The sequence below is a fragment of the Lampris incognitus genome, chromosome 3, assembly GCF_029633865.1.
Source record: "Lampris incognitus isolate fLamInc1 chromosome 3, fLamInc1.hap2, whole genome shotgun sequence".
Classification (NCBI taxonomy): Eukaryota; Metazoa; Chordata; class Actinopteri; order Lampriformes; family Lampridae; genus Lampris; species Lampris incognitus.
The window spans coordinates 85466621-85488949 of NC_079213.1; the positions used below are offsets into that span (position 1 = coordinate 85466621).

A 22329-nucleotide genomic window follows, 5' to 3' on the forward strand; every position below is an offset into this window, starting at 1 on the left:
ACGCCAGCCAGGATAACTGCCAGTCTGCATGGGCTAGCAGTTAGCTTAGCATACTCTACTTCCGCATCCTGTCAGACCATCCTTGGTGTTTCCTCTTCAGGCGCAGCTCCGGTCAGGGCCGTGATCCTGGGGCCTACGGGACACAGCAGACCGAGCTCCCTCAACCAATTCAATGCTAGCTCTCCCAGCCAGACATCTTTGACACACCTCCCTGCACTCTACACGACGACACTAAAAACACAGTCAAGGCTAGGCGAGGCTCCTGCCAGACCACCCTCAGTGTTATCGTAATTGCCGGTCTGCATGGGCTAGCAGTTAGTTTAGCCTACCCTGCTTCCGCGTCCTGTCAGACCGCCCTCAGTGTTGCCTCTTCAGGCACAGCTCCAGGCAGGGCCGTGGTCCCTGGGCCCACAGGACGCAGCAGACCAAGCTCTCCCAGACAATCCAGCGCCAGCTCTCCCAGCTATCAAACAAAGACAAACTTAGAGGTAGACGTGGACAAAGACACTGCATGCATCATACTGGGTGAGGCCGCTGCAAACGTGAAAAAAAATATGTATATATGTATATATATATATATATATATATATACTCAGAATAAATTAGCATTTATCTCGCAACATGTACTGGTAATGTATGTAGATGCAGATCAGAATTTTACAAGCAGAGCAAATGCAGGTTGCATTTATACAGGGATACGCTCAGACTACAGACCTTAGACTATAAAAATTGATGTAGTATGTGTGATGTCACCGATAGGTTTTTTTTTTTTTTAAGCCATGAGTTTGTGTTTGTGCTTGTCACCGTTTGGCAGATTTTGGAGCTGGAAAATTTAAATTTGGGTGCTGAGGTGGAGCTGAGGTGGGTCTTCACTTCAGATGTATGAGCAACCTGCCAATCACTCCAGAGAGAGAGAGATCTGTCAGTCAAAGCAACCACACCTCCAAATAATTTTAAAACTCTCCACCAAGACACACATTAGAAGAAGTGAACTTAGCTATCAAGACCCTAATTTCTTGTGGGAAGAAAAAATGTATTTAACCTGTATTTCTTTTTTTCACCCCTTTTTCTCCCCAATTGTATCCAGCCCAATTGCCCCACTCTTCCGAGCCTTTCTGGTCTCCGCTCCACCCCCTCTGCTGATCCGGGGAGGGCTGCAGGCTACCACATGCCTCCTCCGATACATGTGAAGTCGCCAGCCACTTCTTTTCACCTGACAGTGAGGAGTTTCACCACGGGGACGAAGCATGTGGGAGGATCACGCTATTCCCCACAGCCCCCCCCCCCCCGAACAGGCACCCCGACCGACCAGAGGAGGCGCTAGTGCTGCGACTAGGACACATACCCACATCTGGCTTCCTACCCGCAGACACAGCCAGTTGTGTCTGTAGGGATGCCTGACCAAGCAACGTAACATGGGGATTCGATCTGGCAATCCCTGTGTTGGTAGGCAACGGAATAGACCGCATGCTACCTGGACGCCGCCAACCCTGTATGTCTAGAGAGAAGTCGGCATTTTTATCCATTGACTTCCATACAACTAGAGTCTTTTTGGAGCCAGCATTACTGTAACTGTAATTTAAGGCACTTCTACATTGGCTTTGTGATGGTTGCTGCTTCCTACAGGCCCATGCTATTAGCTTTCACTTTGGGAAATAAACAGAAGTACTGTAGTATATTTGCAGACATGGATTTGGACAATCAATTGTTTGCAATTACAAGTAAACAGGTCGCTATTCAAAGTTTTTTTTTATTGATTTGTTTTTGTTTGTTTTTTTAGTAATTCATTTTAGATTATTATAACAATCTGCATGGTTAAAACTTGCTGTGAGGGCGTTCGGGTAGCGTGGCGGTCTATTCTGTTGCCTACCGACACGGGGCTCACCGGATCGAATCCCCATGTTACCGCCGGCTTGGTCAGGGCGTCCCTACAGACACAATTGGGTGTGTCTGCGGGTGGGAAGCCGGATGTGGATATGTGTCCTAGTGGCTGCACTAGCGCCTCCTCTGGTTGGTTGGGGCACCTGTTCAAGGGGGAGGGTGAACTGGGGGGAATAGCGTGATCCTCCCACATGCTACGTCCCCCTGGCGAAACTCCTCACTGTCAGGTGAAAAGAAGTGGCTGGCGACTCCACATGTATCGGAGGAGACGTGGTAGTCTGCAGCCCTCCGCGGGATCGGCAGAGGGGGTGGAGCAGCGACCAGGACAGCTCGGACGAGTAGGGTAATTGGCTGGATACAACCGAGGAGAAAAAGGGAAGAATCCACAAAAAAAATAACTTGCTGTGAGTTCACAGATTGACAGGTACAGCTCATATGAGTCAGCCTGGTAAATGAGCAGAATAGTTGAGGCCCTGTTAAAGGGCACTGGCATCGATCCATCTTCTCCCTGCTGTTTGCAATATCAATAATTCATTTAGAGAGAAGCTAACAATACCACCATTCTCAGTTAAGTCATTATCCCCGCCAGGTGGATAGCATGGAGGGAATTATGTGCCTGGTCGTGTGCGCATGTGTGCAGTTAATCTTGCAAACTACTGGACCTATCAGCCTAAAATATTTGTGCCGTTATGACTGTATAATGAGGAACCTCTCGTGGTTGCAGTAATTAAAAATCTTCAAAAAACATTTGTTCTTACCATCACCGCTCCCTCTCTTCATTCACGTCATGGCTCGCTCAACCCACGCTGGTCTCGCTGCCCGATCTGAGTCAACCATGTGCATCCGTGTACATGTGTAACTTACATCTACGATTGACTCAGATTGGGCAGTGACATGATCAAAAGTTATTAAAAGAATTTTGATAATCCAAAAAATGTGAAAGTTATAAAGGAACAACTTCCTCTAGGTTGCAGTCAAAACAGGAAGTCTTGCATATTCTTGTCACTGCCCAATCCGAGTCAAGTGTAGTTGTGAGTCATGCATGCATGAGCATAAACGGATTACCCAGCTTTTATTATTATAAAAATAAAGAAAGGAAGGTCAGATCAAAATGATTGCATAGCAAACCTTTTCTTTTAGGAAAGTGCAAGATCATATTAGACTTGGTTGCATTCATGTGAGGGTCCATCTAGGAGGCTGCACATCCACAGACTGACAGGCTGTGACTGTGCAGTCTGAATAAAAACGGATCTACCATTTTTATCCAGTAAATTTATTTTTTTTAATTTTGCTTGAGCGCTGCGTATTAAAAACTTTTTTCCCCATATTTCCCATTCAACTGACTTGGGCACTGCACAAAAGTCTTATAATGGCAGGAAAAACACTGGTTTTTCTGTCCGTGTGTGCATGTAGCTGTCTGCTGCTAATCTCGCATAATACTGGGCCTGTCAGCCTAATTTTTTTTGTGCACAATTATGACTGTATGATCAAGGACCTCTCCTGTTTGCGGTGATTCGAAACCTTTGAAAAACCTGTTTGAGTGCTAACTCCTCAGCTGATTTTCCGCCTAAATCTGAGCATCAGAGAAGGGAAGATATGCCTGGCAGGGATCTGCCATCTACTGAGTGCACTGTTCTAGTATTGAAAAGGTATTAATGTACGCTAAAGCCTAATCTATTTGTTACATAAATCCCTGCACCATTGTTGAAAGACAGTGAATAATGCTTTACTCCTCCTTAGTAATGACAAGGTGCCCTCCAGCAAGACTTTTGAATATGAATGGTTGCAGCTGAGTTGCTCATTGCACAGCAGTCGAAATTTACATTTGTGTTTCTTAATAATGGAGTTAATATGGAAATGCAAAGTAGAGGCTTGTTGGGAAACAGCATGCATGCTCAGCAAAACTGTCCTGAATAAATAACAATTAAAATGCACGTGGATACTTTTTTCTAGCGTAACTCCGGCATGTCTTCCTGTTGATTCAGTGTTAGTTGGTGATGAACGGGATGGGCTGGTGGTCAGGGTGCAAACTATCCTGTGGCCTTCAGCGGAGCTCACTTTTTGTGTTGGGGTGTGCCTTAGAGAGGTTTTACAATGAGTCATTGGTGGTAATGAGAAAATGTCTTTGATGCAAGCACATACTTGCTTATAACAGCAGATCTGTGCCTCAGCAACAGATATTAAAACAAACATTATCTGTGATGCAACACGATCAAACAGAATCGAGCACCATAATTTCCCAGTAAATTTGAAATGGACAGGTCAAGTGCAAAAGCCACGCAGCAATAAAACAGACTGTAACACACTGATGCATGAGCATGGCAGATATTAATTAAAAATAAATAAGAATGAATAAATTCTTCTCTTATGGTCAGTTTGCTATTGCACCACCATGTTTGTATGGTTATAGTAGGAATAGCAAAGCTGGATCTTCATGGTGAATCAGTGATGAATCCGCCCCACTAAACTCACAAGTTTTTAGTTCAATAATGCATGTACAACATGATTTATTGCTATAAAAATAATACAGAAACGCACATGGCAAAAATGTGGGAAAAACAATTTGGTGGTCATTTGGACCACATTTTGGAGCCCCTGCAGCAGCTGATTGTCCTGCTGTAGAGTTCCTGCAGTTACTCAGCTATCTGCTCATTTAATGTACAAGACAAGTTCCTTGAGATAAGTGTGTCAGCGGTCCTGTGTTCCGGGGTGATTAAAATCAAGGTTTTCCCATTTCAAAATGCTTTTTTTATTTGATTTACATAATTAATCCCGTTTTATTTAGCCCCGTGGGTGGGTATGGGGTTCAGTCAGCTTAGTTGGTGTCCCTGGCATGAAAGGGTTAAATACTGATGCTCAAATGTACTTTGCATGCTGGCATGGGGAATTGGAGCTGGGCGCTCACTAGCTGTCTTCCCCATCAAGATCATCTGAATTGAGAGGAAGACAGAGGAAGGGAGAACATTCTGCCTATGTCCTAAGACACTGGTATCTCAGTCCTCCATGTAATGAAATATAGAGAATCTATAACAGATAACCCACTCGACTTAAATCACGACCTTGCCACATGGTCTGCACGGCACACAAATGAAAGGGAGTGGAAGAAACACACTTTTTTGTTGTTTCGTTGTGCTATAATCACATGATTGATGAATTTCCCCTGAGGTTTTCCTCCTTCAGGACCAAGTACTGAGGACACGTTTTCTGCTTCTGTGTAGTTATGTTGTTATAAACCGAAAACAACCTAAAAAGTGAGCTGAGGTCTACTCCAAGTGTCGAGAGAGAGAGACAGACAGACAGACAGACAGACAGACAGAGAGAGTACAATGCTGGGGAAAGTGGTGTCTGAACTCATTTTGGATCTTTGTAAAATAATAGAAGGCATTACGTTTAGCAATTTCTTTACATTTGGAGCACATTTCAGTGTCTGCCAATCAAACTCAAAAACATCTCGAGGACATCTATTCAGAACCATGTTCAAACATATTTCAAGTCCTGTTTCAGGTCTGCTCAAGCCGGGTTGCGCAACACTCAGGCTGATTGATGTGAATAATTAAACATTCATGATGAAGGAATAATGACCAACTACCCAGATTTGGAAAAAAAAAGTGATAACTATGGGCTTTTAAAATTTTTCAGAAAACTACTGCTTTTATACCAGGTTTTGCTGAGGAAAATGGGCCTATTCGGGTGAACTATACCTGTCCTTACATCTCTCTCCATTTTATAGTGCTCAGTGTTGACAAATGCTGTGTTTAGGCTCGGGTCAACTCACATTTCCAAATAATGCCCAGTATCTGTTTGTAAACCTTAACCCATTTTAAGCTGTCTGTCTGAACATGCTTGGGGGTTTTGCATGGCTAGGATTTGCCACAAGACAATGATAAGGAACTTCTGCCAATAACAGAGAAGTATGTGAATCACTTCTTGGTCCATTGACTTTATCTGTCTGTGGTAGTTTACTGCCACTCAGTGAATTTTGCTGAAGCAGAAAGCCTCGCCTCCTGCTCATGATTGGTTATCTGCAGATGTGAGCTGTGGGTCATTCAGTCCTCTCTGACATAATGGTGTTGTCTGACGCCTCCTCCTGAACACACACACACACCCATCCAATGCACAGACACACGTGCTCACACATAAAAGCAGACATGGCAGACATACACACACACACACAAGCAGGCATGCACACATAGCATGCACACATACACAAATGTACACGCACACAAACACACACACACACTCCCTGGTTTCTGCAGCTAAATGGTGCTGCATCATCCTACAGCTGGCCGTGTCTGTCTTGTTTATGAATTCATATTTTGTGGTGCGCAGCTGTCAGCAGGCTCTGATCTGTGTGCTGTATATCTATACTGTTCAGTGTGCTTGCCCTTCGCCTCCACTGCTGCAGTGTTTTCATCTCAGATGCTGCAGTGTGCGGGACCAGTCCAAACAATAAGCACGCCGACGCACACTTTTCCTCTGTTTTTCATCTCATCTCTTCCTCTCTGCCTTTCCCTCTTGCTCCATAACTCACTTTCGCTCTCATTCCGTCTTTTTTACTCTCATTTTGCTCACTTTCTCTCCTTTACCTTTCTTTTGCCATCTCTCTCTCTCTCCATCCCCAACTCTCTCTCCCTCTCTTTCGCCTCTCTCACCCTCTCTCTTACCCTTTTGTCTGCCCCACTGCCATCCGCTCTCTCCTTCCAAGATGCTTTACGGAAAGAGACGAGTCCCTCTGTCCCTGGTGCCTGAGCACACATCAGGAAGTGGGGATTTGTAGTTTTCTTTGTGCCAGGTGCCACTGATGACATCACACTGCTCTCGCTCCATAGCAGCTCTTGAGCTGAATACTCACAGGGCCAACTTGAGCACAAGGGGAATCTGAACTCTCATTCCCTCTATCTGTCTCACTCTTTCTTGCTCTGTCTCACTCCATTACTCTCTCAGTTTCTTTTTCTGGTCTTTTTTTGTTGTTGTCATTGTTCTTTACACATTACGTAAAAAGGCTAGAGTCATGGGTTCTGGACAATAAGTCACACCCCTGATCCTATATTGGCCAATCAGTAAAGAGACTACAGTATTTTGCGTGACGGTGAGACTATGGGAATAGGGCAGGACAGAGGCGGAGTGTTAGGGGATGGCTTATGCATGCATGTGTGTGCGTGTTTGTCGGTGTATGTGTGTGTGTAGAGGCGGAGGGTCCTGGAGCAGATAGAATGTGTGATAGTCATCCCAACCTTATTAAGGGCTGCCGCTGCATTCTTCCTCTTTTCTTCCCCATTCCTTCTCTCTCTACCCCCCCCCCCCCCCCCCACATCATTCACTCTCTTGGTCTTTCTCTTTTTCGCCTGCCTCCTTCTTCTTCTGCTGCTGCTGGAGAGAAGGAGAGAGGGTGAGAAAGACAGCGCTACAGCACTTTAGACTGCACTGCCGGAAAGGCCCTGTGCAAACACGCTCTTCTGTAATTCTCTCCATCTCTGTTTCTCTCCTCTCTCTCATTCTCGCACACACACACACACACAGTTTGTCAGATGAAAATGTCAGGAGAGGAAGAAAATGTGTCAAACGGGTAAGATACTTTAACTCTTCTGCATGCCAACGACTAGTAAAAGACAGCAGACTGTGTGTGCGTGTGTGTCTGTGTGCATGCCCTCTGTCTTTGTGTTTTTCGGCCGTTTATGATTCCTGGTGTGTTTCAGCAGAGTAAAAGCAGGGATTGTGTGTATGTGTGTGCATGTGTGTGTGTTGTGACAGCAGGCCAGTATTTGTGTTAAAGATAGAGTGTGCCTTTGCTCTGCCTGCCGTTGTCATTATGACGATCTTAGTGTAAAGGGAAGCATATCTGTTTCAGCTGTGAGACGCAGGCATGCAGACAAACAGGACCAGTGATAGAGGAACATCTCAGCTCTTTTGCCTCACCATCTTGTCGTGTCAGGCCGCAATGTTTATTGCAGACAGGTCGCTATTGCATCTGATACCAATAGGGAGCAATGAATGTGATAAAAGAAATGAAAATGAAAGCAGACGAGAGGGTACAGAAACAAGTGCGTTGTCACTCCTTGGAAGGGTGCGCATCTTTTGTTTCTGTGTGTGTGTGTGTGTGTGTGTGTGTGTGTGTGTGTGTGTGTGTGCACACACACACATATCTGCCTCAGTGGTAATGATCTCCATTGCTCAAGCTGCCCTCTAGAGAAATTGAGTCAGTTTTTCAGAGTTGCTGACTTTAAATTGAATTACTTATTGGGACAATGTATGGTATGCACCATCTGAACCCAACAGACCAACATCATTGTGCAGCTTATTGGGCCCATTATTTCATCCATTCATGTTTGTTCTATTAAATTTAAGGACACTGTCCTGGACTGTGTGGTAATAATGCTCTTACTTATTATGTACATGCTTGTGTTGGGTCACATTGTGCCTATATTTTGTTCACTTACAGAGAGCTGATTCTCAACTGGTGTGAGTTAAGTTAATCGATACATAGAGGAGTTTCCATCTGCTCCAGCAGAACCATGCTGCTTGAAAAAGCCACCCTGGTGTGCATCATAGCAGTCAACGGCTACAGCAGTCACATAGTATTTTGTGGCTGTCCATTTTCAGGTTTTAATTTCATTCTTTGGAAAGATTAGATTAGATTGTTTTATTAGCCACACGACCAAGGCCGGTGGAATTTGTTTTTGGTACACATTAAACCCTGCAGCACAATACATACATGGACAACAATAGACACTCCACATATTATCACCAACAATACAATTACACAGTAGCAGAAATAAACATATCATGCATAACAATTAGGTGAATGGTGGTATTTATGCCAATGGTGTGTGAGGAGGGGACTATAGGGAAGAATTCAGAGTCCTGATGGTTAGAGGAAAAAAACTGTTCATGAAGCGTTTAGTCTTAGTGGACAGTGACCTGTAGCGCCACCTTGAGGGAGGGAGCTGGAAGAGGTGATGAACAGGATGTGAGGGGTCGGAGATGATCTTCTTTGCTTGCTTTACAGTCTGATACAATACCAATACAATACGTTTTTCTGAGATTATAGTAAAATATATTTCCAAGTGCCTATGCTATAGTTTACCATGTGGCTCTGAATAATCTTTATGGCTAAAAAGAAAGACAGCTAGAAAAATGAAATAGGTAGCAAATACCAGCTGGCTCGCTATAATGCTACATCAACATCTAGCTAGCTAGATTTGTCAACATTCCGTTTCAAAATTTAGAAACATTAATGTCTGTAGGGTTTTTTTTTCTGTCTGCGAGTGCATATGAATGACTTTATAGTTGCATAAGGGCATTTTTGCCCAGCGGCGGGAAATGAAGCAGCTCTCTGGGTGAGCTAACTGGCATTCCCAAAATTCTGTTTCATGTCACTTAAATGATGTAAGAAAACATTTGTGGCTCATGGCTTCTAACACTGTGACTTCTTACGGTTTTTCATTTGTTCATTTTATAACCAACAAAATCAAAGTAACCGATTTCAACTTAAATCCCCGTGTTACCTCTGGCCTGATCGGGCGTCCCTATAGACACAATTGGCTGTGTCTACGGGTGGGAAGCCGGATGTGGGTATGTGTCTTGTTCACTGCACTAGTGCTTCTTCTGGTCGGTTGGGGCGCCTGTTCGGGGGGGAATAGCGTGATTCTCCCACACGCTACGTCCCCCTGGTGAAACTCCACACTGTCAGGTGAAAAGAAGCGGCTGGCGACTCCACATGTATCGGAGGAGGCATGTGGTATTCTGCAGCTCCTCCCGGATTGGCAGAGGGGGTGGAGCAGCGACTGGGAGGACTTAGAAGACTGGGATAATTGGCCAACTATAACTGGGGAGAAAAAAAAAGGGGGGGGGGCGTTCCATTTCTGTGAAAAATTGCCTTTACGTTGAATTCCTTTGTCACTGTGTGCTGAATTACATCAAATATCCTCCTGTCTATTAAACAGCTACTGAGACAAAACATGAAAGTAGCAAAAGATTTAGGTCCTACATTTTCATTTGGGGAAAAAAAAACTACTAAAGATTTTATTGTTACCTTCAAAGCTATTTTAAAATCATTGTAATTAAGGGCAGTGTTCGTCCTTTAACGAGAAATTACATGTAAACATATTTATTGGTATCAGTATATTGGATATGTAATATTTGTAATTCGTTTGGTTTTGGCATTGTCGTATACAAAAAAAAGAAAAATTTTCAAGTGGATCTGATTTCTATCAAAAATGTCACATGTAAGCATTTGTTTTCGTGTTTTTCATCTGTTTTTCTGTTTGAAGGGCAAACTAACCCTTCAGAATGCTCTGGTCACTTGACAATTTTAATCTGGGTCATCTGCATCCCTTTACCCAATTAGTTTATGCTTAAACTCTGGAAGTAACAGGTAATTAGACATGACATAGCTATAAGTAAATCTAGTTATAGATGCTCTGAATGATGGCAAATGTGTGTGTGTTTGTGGAGTGTGTATTTGGAGATGTGGGAAGTGAGTGTGTGTGTGTGTGTGTGTGTGTATGTGTGTGTGTGCACGCGCGTTAAACATTAGTCAGTATGAAGACTCCTCTGTCTTGCTGGTGGAATGTGAGGTGAATGGCTTTCTGTCAGACAGTTAAGGTTGGGCTCTTTAAAAAAAAGTCCCTAATTCTTTTAAATATTTTATGCAATGGTACAGATTTTAAAAATGGGCCAATATAAAGTTAATTCAGTAAGTCTTTAAAAAAAAATCACCAATTCTTTAAATATTTTCAGGTATAGTCACACATGCATGAAATTAACATTGGTGAATTTTCGCCTCCTGTTCATTTCCATTTTATGCAAGCGAAGGGGGGAAATTTTCACTTCCGGTGACAAAGCAAATTTGCAAATTTGCCAGTCAAAGTTCACCAAAGTTGGAACTCTAAACAAAGTGAAGATGCAAATTTGCTTTGCCACTGAAAGCAGATTTGGCCCTTCGCTCTGTGAATGGGAGGCGAAGGAGGGTTGTCTCCCGAAGGAGGGTTGTCTCCCTCTGGCCACGGTGAACTCTGTTTGGTACCGGGTTTGTCCTTGGGCCTCCAGGATTTTGATGGTGATCTGAAAAACAGCTGGCAAATGATCCAATCATTCCTTGTGCTGTCCTAGATGGTGTACTTTTTTTCCCAGAGGGGTAAAAGATTGACCAAACTAACCCTATAATAACCTCCCAGTTCTTAGTAAAATTCTCAGAAAGATAGTTTACAAACAATTCCACTAATAATATCTATGATGGTTTACAAAGCTCTCACTAGCCTGGCACAATTAAATCTCCAACATGCTTGTCAGCTATGAGCTAGTCAGATCTCTCACCCTGGCAAAGCAGCCCTCTGTTTTTATGCTCCCATGTGTTGGAACAGTTTCCCAGTTGATCTGTTATATGCCCCCACAATTTTTCTTTTAAAAGCAGACTTAAAACCTTTTTAGTTGGTATAGCCAATTCTTGGCCCCCATACTCCTAGCCCCCATAGCTTTGGCCTGCCAGTCCAGGGTTTCCCATACATAGACAACTTTGTGGCAACCCGCCACAATATCAGCACTGACTTAGCACTGGTATACCTACGCTCACTGGATTCCTTGATATAGTAAAGTTTGATAGACAACATTGAATAAAACCTTAGAAAACCCAACAAACTTTTTAAAAGATCTTAATAGACTATATCTTATTGCAGTCTTCTTCTTCTTCACGTTTTTTTGGTGAATTGCAATACCAACTTTTAGGTGCACACCGCTACCTACCGTACCAGAGTATGTAGAACAAGCTCTAGTTTACATTAGTAAAAAAAACAAAACAATATTCTAGTACACAATCCGGTCGGTATTTATGAAAAAATCTATTACCTCTCTGTGTTTCCCACACCTTATCTCCATTTGTTCCTAATATCCCTTCCAAATCCCATCCTCCAGCCTCTCTCCCCCTTTGTTGCAGCCTTACCCTTTCTTCGTTATATTTGCCACAGTGCATTAATATGTGTTCCGCATTTTCAGTCATATCACAGTGCGCACACACTTGTGAATTTACTTTTCCCAATAGAAATATAGTCTTATTTAAACCAGTGTGATCAAACCTTAACCTGAATAAAACTATCCCCTCTCTTCTACTTCTCCCTTTAACACTCTGTGCTCTGTCTTCTGTATTTTATAGTATGTTCTGCCCTTACTGTCCTCATCCCACTTTTTCTGTCAAAGTTCCCAGATTTTCTTTTTGATTAGTGCTTCACCTTCCCCTTTTCCAAATGATATGTCAATTATATGCCTCATACTTACTGATTTTTTTTTAGCCATCCTGTCTGCAAATTCATTGCCCTTTACTCCCACGACCAGGTATCCAACAAAATTCTGCATCTATACTCAATCTTTGAATTCTAAACAGACACTGAAAATTTTTGAACATAAGATCTTTCCCGGTTGACTTCATATACTGTAAACTTAAAAGTACTGCTGCAGAGTCAGTACACATCACCCCCTTGCCTGGCCTCACTTCCTCCACCCACTGAAGACCAACAATCACTGCCACATCTCAGCTGTATAAACTGATAATTTATTTGTAACTCTATTCCCTAAATGAATTTGAAATTGTGGGATGCATACTCTTGTTCCTAAATGATCATTTTGATCTTTTGAGCCATCAGTCAATATCTGTAAGTAGTTATGAAAATGGTTCCTTATATACTGGTTCACAATGCCTTATTTCGCTTTCTACCCAATCTGTCCTTAGTTCCAAGATATAAAATCAACTTTAGCCTTGGGAAACAGCCATGGGGGAATATTACTTATTGGATTAGGGGAATTAAACCTTGTTTCTTTAATGTCAAATTCTTCTGCTTTATATTTTATATTCCATCCAAAACCATCTCCCTTGAATTGGTTATACTCCCAACATTCACTTTGGACACTTTTAGCATTTGGCATTTTCATCCCCACATCCTTGAAGACAAATCCAGTAAGCTAATACCAGTTTGTCTCTTCTGATCTCTAGTGGTCTTTTCCTGATTCCACCAGCACAGCATTACCTGGTGTTGATCTCATTGCACGAATGCCAAGTCTCAAAGCTTTATTTTGCATTCCATCAATTTTATATAAGGGAGATTTGGCTGCTGCCCCATAAAACCCATAATCATTTGCTGATCTCGTCAAAGCCCTACCTACCTACCTACCTACCTACCTACCTACCTACCTACCTACCTATTAGTGCCTGCTTATCTGCTCCCCAGTTGTATCCAGATATAGCTCTCATTAGATTATCTTTTTTCATTTTGTTCTAGTTTTTCAACATTAACCTTCCATGTACATCTTTCATCAAGCCAAATTCCCAAGTATTTAAATTCCTTTACTTTTTCATTGGTTGTCCATATAAATGGAGACCCTGATCATGTCTTTCTCCTGCATATATCAAGACTTACTCGTTGAAAGTTGAAATCCCCAATTGTATGACCATTGTTCTACCTTTAGAATAGCCTCCTTAATCTTTCTCTTGCATCATCTCTCCCCCAATCCATATAGCTCCATCATCTGCATATAGTGATGAATATATCCTTCTGTCTAGATTCATAAAAATATCAGTCATAATGTTAAATAACACGGGGCTAGTGACACTTCCTTGAGGGATTCCGTTAACTATATTGTACTCATCAGATAACTCTGGTTCTACTTTAACTCTAAACTTTCCCTCTGATAGAAAATCTAGTACCCAGTTGAATAACCTTCCACCAATGCCCACTCTATTCACTTGAATTAGTGGTCCTTCCCCCCACAGAGTCATGTGTTTTTTCAATATCTAGAAAACAATCGCCATCAATTATTTAATCTTAAAACAATTTCTCTATTTTATTAATTACTTTAACAACAGCATCCATAGCAGATCTTCCTTTCCTGAATCCATTCTAACATGATGCTATTAGCCCTCTCTGTTCTAGAATATAGTTAAGTCTTCAGGCTGAAATCTTTTCTATCCATTTGCATAAATGTGAAGTTAAGGCAATGGACCTATAATTTCCAACATGTTTTGGTTCTTTACTGGGTTTACTAAAAGGTACAATGAGTGCACTCTTCCAATTTTTTGGCATCAATCCTTCTCTCCATATCTTATTAAATAGTTCCAGGACAATACTCAGTACTTGATCAGGTAATTTTAATTTATGGAACATAGCATAACTTAATTGGTCCTGACCCATTGCTGTGTATCCAGTGCCATGTATTGCTATTTTTTATCTCTCCCATAGTCAGCTCAGCACCAAGAGTTGAGTCTTCATTGTCTTTTTTTCTTAATTAAATCACACAGATTTCTCTTGGCACTTTCTCTTTTTATGGAGATCATCCAAGTGATTTCCACTATGTATGTTGGCAAAGCTCTTCCTCAATATATTAGGTGTTTCTTTATCTGTTACAGCAATTATTTCTCCATCTTCAAGCACTGGACTTATAGTGTACTTCCTTTTGCCACTAACATTATCCATACATCACTTAGTTTCACTTCTCTTATAGTAGAACAATATTTCCTCTGTTTCTTTTTTTACTGGATTTGATAACTACAAATCAGAGTTTTTTTCCTTTGATAGTCTATTAAGTTTTCTTGATTCAAATTACTTCTTAATACTCATAATGCTTTATTTCGTTCTCTAACCACTTTATCACATTCTTCATTCCACCGTGGCACCATTTTCCTCTTCCCAGTATTCTTCTCAAGGGTATGCTCTTCAAAGCAACATTCAAAATTAAATTAGTCACTACAGAAGCACATTCTTCTGTATTACCATCCATTGAAACCGAATTAGCTGTCTCTATGCAGTATTCTTGAAAATTTTCCCAGTCAGCTTTTCCAAAGTACCATTTCTTTAATACGTACCTTTCTTGGGCATGCATATTAACATTTATCAAACAAAAAATTGGAAAATGATCGCTTCCTATGCTAGAACTAACATGAACGTTCCATTTACATGAGTATGCTATGTCTAGAAACTAATATTAGATCTAGACATGATAGAACTTTTCTGTTTACATCTAATGTCGTTCCTTTGCCATCATTAAGACAGACTAGTGATCTTTCTTCCAAAAGTTCTTCAACCACATTGGATTATCTGTGTTTACTACCCCATAAGCTATTATGTGTGTTAAAATCACCACACCAGATTTCTTTTCTATTACCATTTTCAATTGCATTAAACGTTTTGACAGTCAACTTCTTACATGGATTTTAAAAGTTGATTATTTTGAGGTTGATATCTGCATTACACACTTCATTAATAACCTATTCCATGTCTGCTGGTGACGTTTTTTTTTAAATGATGAAAAAAAAAGTGATGTAATCTTTGAAAGACTATGCTATCTTTTATAAATGTAACACAACCACCACCTTGATTGTTTACTCTGTCATACTGAGCTGAGGTATACCCTGGTGTAATAAAGTCAAGATGGGGTTTTAGCCAAGTTTCTTGTACACATAAGACATCTGGTTGTGGTACTAATTTTGATACATATCTTTTAAATTCTTGGCCATTAGCAATGAGGCTTCTCGCATTCCATTGGAATAAGTGTATCATCATGAAAACAATGTTAATCATTACCCTGAGACCCTCCATCAGTGTTTACTTTCAACATTTCATGAATATCTTCAGCTTTAATTCTTTAATACCCAAAAATTCTTTAGCCACATTCACCACTGTCTTGATTCTATCGCTTTTTTTTTTTGATGGTAGTCACATTATTTTACACATGAAGGCTATGAACGTTGTCTGATTTGCCACGAATGAGTCCTCTTTTATCTTGCACTAATGGAAACATCGCATCAGTTGAATTATTGGTGCTCTACCTGTTCTGTTTTCTTGCTGTATCCTAGGCCTACTTGTTCTCTGGGGTAAGGCCTAGGGCCGGTACTATTTCCTTCACCACACACCACCTCTTCGTGTTACTGTAATTTGCATTTCATCATGTATTTTCTTTAAAGTTTCTGCATAGGATGTGTTATTGATTACTTTGTATTTCTGTAACTCTTTTGCTTTAATCTGTACTGCACACACCCCATACAGTTGCAACATCTCAGTTTTGCATCCTTTGCACATTTACCATAGTCATGTTCACCTCCACATTTTGCACATCTTTGTTTACTGTGGCACTACTGGGCTATGTGTCCCATTCTTTGGCATTTATAGCATCTAATTGGATTTGGGATATATTCTCTTACCCTATAATTGATCTACCCAATTTTAATTTCTTTAGGAAGTGTGCTCTCATATCGCACCAACACCGACAGATAGTCCTTTGTTACACCATCTTTGTTTGTCCGAAGTCTCTTAACATCTAGCACTTTCCCCCCTCTTATTTCTTTCTTGACTTCCTCCGCAGTCATTTCTAGTGGAACATTTGAAATGACACATCTCAGTTTTGCCACTATACCAGGAATGTGTGTTGTGATTCTTACACCATCAAGTGTATTTAACTTGAGGATTTTGTCTTGATGCTGTTTATCTATGGCTGAGATAAAGACTCGGGTTGTTAAGGAATTTGGCAAATCTGAGCTTTCTGAAATTTTCAGTTGCCTTGGTCATTCGCACTGGGTGAAAATGCCCCATCTCCCTCCAGAACATAATGATTTCCCCCTCCTTCTCTGTCTCCCACTGTGCTGTATCTTCCCTATTATTTTACTTTTTTTGTGCGGCCTCCTTCTCCTTGACTACTTTGATCTGACCAAGCTTAATTTCTTTCTCTCCTCTCGTCTTTCGCTTCTTCTATTCTACGCAACACACCATTCCATATGTTTTTGTTTTCCCCCCCTTTTGCTCCCCAATTGTATCTGGCCAATTACCCTACTCTTCCGAGCCACCCCGGTCACTGCTCCACCTCCTCTGCCGATCCGAGGAGGGCTGCAGACTACCACATGTCTCCTACAATACATGTGGAGTCGCCAGCTGCTTCTTTTCACCTGACAGCGAGGAGTTTGGCCAGGGGGATGTAGCGCGTGAGAGGATCACGCTATTCCCCCCCAGTTCCCTCTACCCCTGAACAGGCGCCCCGACCAACCAGAGGAGGCGCTAGTGCAGCGACCAGGACACATACCCACATCCGGCTTCCCACCCGCAGACACGGCCAATTGTGTCTGTGTGGACGCCCAACCAAGCCGGAGGTAACACGGGGACTTGAACTGATGATCCCCGTGTTGGTAGGCAATAGAATAGACTGCTGTGCTACCCGGATGCCCTACCATTCCATATCTTCCTCATCCCATCCCTCTGAACTTTCACTCATTCCACACTCACGGTTGATTGCAATCCGACATGTTTCCCTGGTCTCAAAGTTTGGTTTGCACAAAGCGCTGTCCTCCCTTTTCGCCGACTCTCGTCATCCACCAGCTTCCGTTTTCCCGCCACCTCTAAACCCCAGACTCAACCACTCACTGCCCACTTTAAAGTCCTCCTGCCTTTTCGCCTTTTCTATGCACATACGCAATGCAGATGTTCACGCAAAAATGACACAAAGAAGACCTACCTCCGTTGCAGAGGTTACGTCATTTTTTATCAACTGCGGACGTTCCTCTTTTTTTTTGTTTATTGGCTTGTTTTTTTATTGACATGTTTAAATTCTACATACAACACATAAAACAAAAGAAAGAGGGGGGGAAATAAAAGTAAATGAAGAAAATTAAATGAATAAAATTAAATGCATAAATGAAAGGGAGGGGAGTCCTAGGGGTTCTTTGCAAGTTCAAGTTCTGCTATCAATTCAGAGAGTTCCATAGTATTCTTCTTCTCCATTAACCTCAGTGATGAGAAATAATGACAGTTCCCTATGACATATGAGGAAGTTTGGCTGCGTTTTCAGGAATTTGTTCTTATGTAAAAAGAACTTTCCAAGAATAATAATTGTGTTAACTACCAAATCATGTGTTCCATCTTTCACAAGCATGCCAAAAATAACATCCCTTTTTTTTTAGTTCAGAGAAATTGTCAAATTTAGGAAACAACCAGTAATGCAGATCTTACCAAAAAGCACCAGCAAACTGACATTCATAAAGCGCATGTTCTGTTGTTTAAATGTGTTCATTGCAAAATGAGCAGTTGTTACAGTCTAAACCAAATTAATGTCTTAAAAATTCTCCAGAAGGATATATTCCATTAAGAATTTTAAAGTGCACTTCCTTTACTTTTGGTGCAGTTGGAAACTTAAAGAATTTTGTTCTCAATTTTTCAGCTTCATCTTTGGAGAAATATTGTAAAATGTAGTTTCTGTTTGATGAAAATGGATATAATTATTTGACAAAGACTCTCCAGATTGTGGTGTTGGGCAATTTTAGACCGATGAGATCATGTCCATTCATCAAAAGTTTAGGAAGGTGCGGATCTACATTACTTTGATACAAGTTATAAGACATCACTATTATATATCGTGAGATTGCTTTGATAGCAGTACCATATTGTTTTTGGTCATTTAAATTAAATTTTGAACAAAAATTCTCGTAAGATATAACGTTTCCTGTATTTTCCATTAAGTGCATTACAGACCATATTCCTTTCTCAAGCCAATTTTATAAAACAAGGATTTATTTCTAAAGAAATATTCCAATATAGTAATATCTGTTGCTGAAACGTTGATAATTTGATAGGGAGTTTTTTAGGGTCATAATCACATCTAAGAAGAAGGTTGATGCCTCCAAGCTTTGTAAAAATTTGGCTTGGGGTATGGAACCTAGAGAGGTAACGGTATGAAAATTTCATATCGTGATTATAGTGACCAAAATTATCACGGTTATCAGTATTATCGCGGTATTGTTAAAATTGCTGAAAATGTTCAAAAAGTACTGATACACACACGGAAATCATTTCACCAAGTTTTATTTTGAAAACCACAAATAAAATTAGCAGCACTATGCACTTTTTGTTTGCATAAACATTAAAATAATAAAAATAAATAAGATAATAACATTCCTTATGTAAACATATGGAAAAAAAACATACAAATGTGCATTAAAGATGTCACCATGTGGCCATGAGAGGTAACTGCACTTTTGCACATTGCAAATAAGAAAACGGCAACCAAAAAGAAATTTCTTCACAATTGAACAAGCTTTGGATATAATCTGCATTAGGAATGCTGTTTTGGTATAGATAAGCATATGAAACAGTTTTATTTAGCTCAGTACTCATGTTGAACATTAGGGCTACTGTCACTTTAAGAAGATCGCAAATTTCTGTGTACGTGAACCAGGAAGCGTCTAGATTTGTGAGTGTTGAGTCGGCGGTGATTTTGGAGACTGAAGCTATACAGTTTTCTTACCGTAGCCGTAGTAATAATGTGGCAGTAATAGCCAGCCTTAGTTATAGTTTAGGAAAGTATTATTTGATTACTCCTGTATGAAGATTACGCTGTGGAACCGGAATAAATGTTCGTTTTGTTATCTTTTTACACCGGAGTCCTGTGGAGGTTTTTTCCTTTCTTTTCCTTAAGAACGTACTACGCACGAGTAGCTAACTTTAGCCAGTGGGACGAGTAGCTAACTTTAGCCAGTGGCACGGACCGTCGGCCCTCACAAAGAGTAACGTTTGGTAGCATGAAAGCTCAAGTTTACATTATTGAAAAGCTATTAGCAAGTTAGACCTGCAAACCATGACATTTTCCCCCATTCCGACGTCCCCACATCAGGCATTCAGCTAAAAGTTAACTTACCTTGCATTCGCTGTAAAGTTGTGGATGGTGGTCACGGAGATGACTCGTAAAATTAGGTGTGGCCCCCTTTCGCAACGATTTTCTTTCTGCATGTTCTGCAGACAGGGTAACCATCTTTGATCAGTTTTCCCCCAGCACTCTTATAAAAACCAAAATACGACCACACTTCAGACTTAGTCCTCTCAGTAGGCGAAAAAAATCTCCCGCGCGCCATCACTGCCTGTGCCTTCCATGTTTCATTGAGGCAAAACAAACCCACGTTGCCTGCTGCGCCTGCGCGCCCGCGTCTGAGAGACCATGCTGGACAGTATTTACCGTGAGTTTTTCAAAGCGCGGTAATCAAACACGGTTTTAGCGATAATTAAAATTTGAAACGGTAATACTAACCGTCGGGAATTTTACCGCGGTTAATCATTAAACCGGTAACCGTTACATCCCTAATAGAACCATAGGCTGTTTTCATTTTTCACAAAGGTCCTTAACCAATTTATTTAGATAGTACTGTACTGTTCTCTTTATGTGTTAAACTTCCAAAGTGTTAACATAAATAAACAGCCAGCCAAACTCTCCAAGAGCCAGGAGAGTGAGCGTCCTTGCTCCTTTATTGACTTCGTACATCAGGTAAGTCAAGATGGCACACTGAATTAGAGTAAAACTAGAAAAAGAAAGATACAAAAATAGACTTAAAGGACTGCTATGTAAACAACAGGTAGGCTAAATATGAACAGCCTAGCACTAACATTGTAGACAATTTTCCTTTAAGAAGACTAGACATTTATAGACAACATCTATTTTCCGTACAGAATGGAAACAGATCCAGCATCAAACAGCACTTTTGGGTAAGTATACAACAGCTTAAGTATGACGATTGACATTAATAGATGGCTAGGACTAGGTAAGTAACAGGTAAGTATGGTATTGCATAGGTTACAACGTATTAAACTATTATTTTTGTACAAACTTAAACAATACGCACAATAATCATTAATATCAATTCGCTAACATGTAAGGAATATTTTAAACTTACAGCATTGCTTTCTGAAGGATATTCACAGCAGATTCCTTTTGATCATACTTAACAAACCATGAAGAGTCGACCATGCCCTGTCACAGTTTACAGCTAACAGCTACTTCCTGTTTTTCCTCTATTGAGCAGTTTCAAAAATAAAAGCTCTAATTTCAAAATAAAAGTTCCCCAATCATTTGTGTATAACAATACAAAACATACTTGAACAGTCAACTTAATAGCTCTTCAGCACACAAACATATTCGGGGCAGAATATGTACCATTAATACATTCAATCTTTAACAGTAATTCCTTTTCTAATATAGTGTGTTTATCTTTTCCAGATATAATTAAAGTTGACCTGGTTTATTGCTTTCATTGCATTTTTGGGGAGTGACATCGAGTAAGCTAGGTAAATGAATCTTGAAATGCACTTCATTTTTGTCTGTTAGGGGTGCTGCAGAAATTATAGAATTTGACTCTAGTGTAGGCCTATTTTCTGAAACTAACCAAAAATTTATTCTGGATTTGATTGAACCATTGGGGTTAAACCAGATGAAAATTTGGCTATTAGGATTGTCGGTGCGCCATGCATCTTTCAGTTTAAACACATTACAAAAATTAAGTAATGCAGGATTATAATAGTGTCTCTGATATTTTGAAAGCGTTATATTAAAGTCCCCTCCAAATATAAGATCTTCTGTAGGATACCTTTGACATGGAGCCTCAGGGCTCTCAAGTTTTGAACTGAGTTCAGAGTGAGATTTTGGTGGCAGCGGTGTTGGGGGTTTGGTTGGGGTGGGGACGGGGGTCTGATCTGATAAATGACACATAAATTCATACAAATAAAAATATTTATTTAATTCATCATTTTTTAGTGCAGGTAGAACTGGTGACCTGAACGAGAACAGGAGAATGTCACTTAATATGCGCAGTAAGCCCGTATACATGTTCATTATGAATACAAACGACAGGGTTGATGTCAGGTTACAATCTGTCTTACAGTAAAACACCAAGCTCATGAATCTCGCTTTTTTGAATATTCCAAATGATTCAAGTGGCTTCTCCACTGTCTCATATACTATGGTGTCCTCATCATTTTCTTCCACTGACACCCTAGCTGTCTCCTCCGCTGTCTCCTCCACTGCCTCCTCCACAGTGTCCTCCACTACTGCCTTCTCCACAGTGTCCTCCTCTAACCTGGCCACCTTTTTAAGGAGCTGATCCTTCACAGCAAAGCATGAAAGAATGCTCATTTGCCTCTTCCCTGACATCTTTGAAGACAAATGCAATAATTAATAATTATTAATTAAGGTCTGGATAAAATATAATGAAATAGCTGTCAAACAAAGCACAACTTTTATCTCATCTTAAGGTGGTAAAGTCCTCCTAGAAGTTGGTCTCAAATGCTTTGTGAATTACTCGTAAAAAAAACTAAAAAATTTTAGTGCAATTTATAAGTACTAGTGGTGGCCTAAGAGAAAAGCTTTATGAATAATGGGTCCTGAACTAAGACTAAAAAACAAGTGTTAGTATAGCTGCTGAAATTTGCAGGGATTCAACTAGCTAGCTTAGGGTGACCATATTTGGCGTTCCAAAAAAAGAGGACACTTTGCCTCCAGCCTTGAGATACTTCAATGATACTCGGAGTTTACTCAAAGATACCTTATAATTTGAATATATTTAAAGTAGGCCTCCTCTGTATGGATAGAAAATTATTATTTATATTATTTAAGTACATGCTTAATGGTCCTGTGGGTGTAGGTTTGGTTTTAACTTAACTG

The 22329-nt window shown here is 40.7% G+C and overlaps 1 protein-coding gene across 2 annotated transcripts in view; it reads left to right on the forward strand.

The window, feature by feature from the left end:
* Positions 1-22329, forward strand: part of ttc39a (tetratricopeptide repeat domain 39A) — a 77123-nt gene that overhangs the window by 14219 nt on the left and 40575 nt on the right. The gene's annotated exons all lie outside the window — the stretch shown is intronic.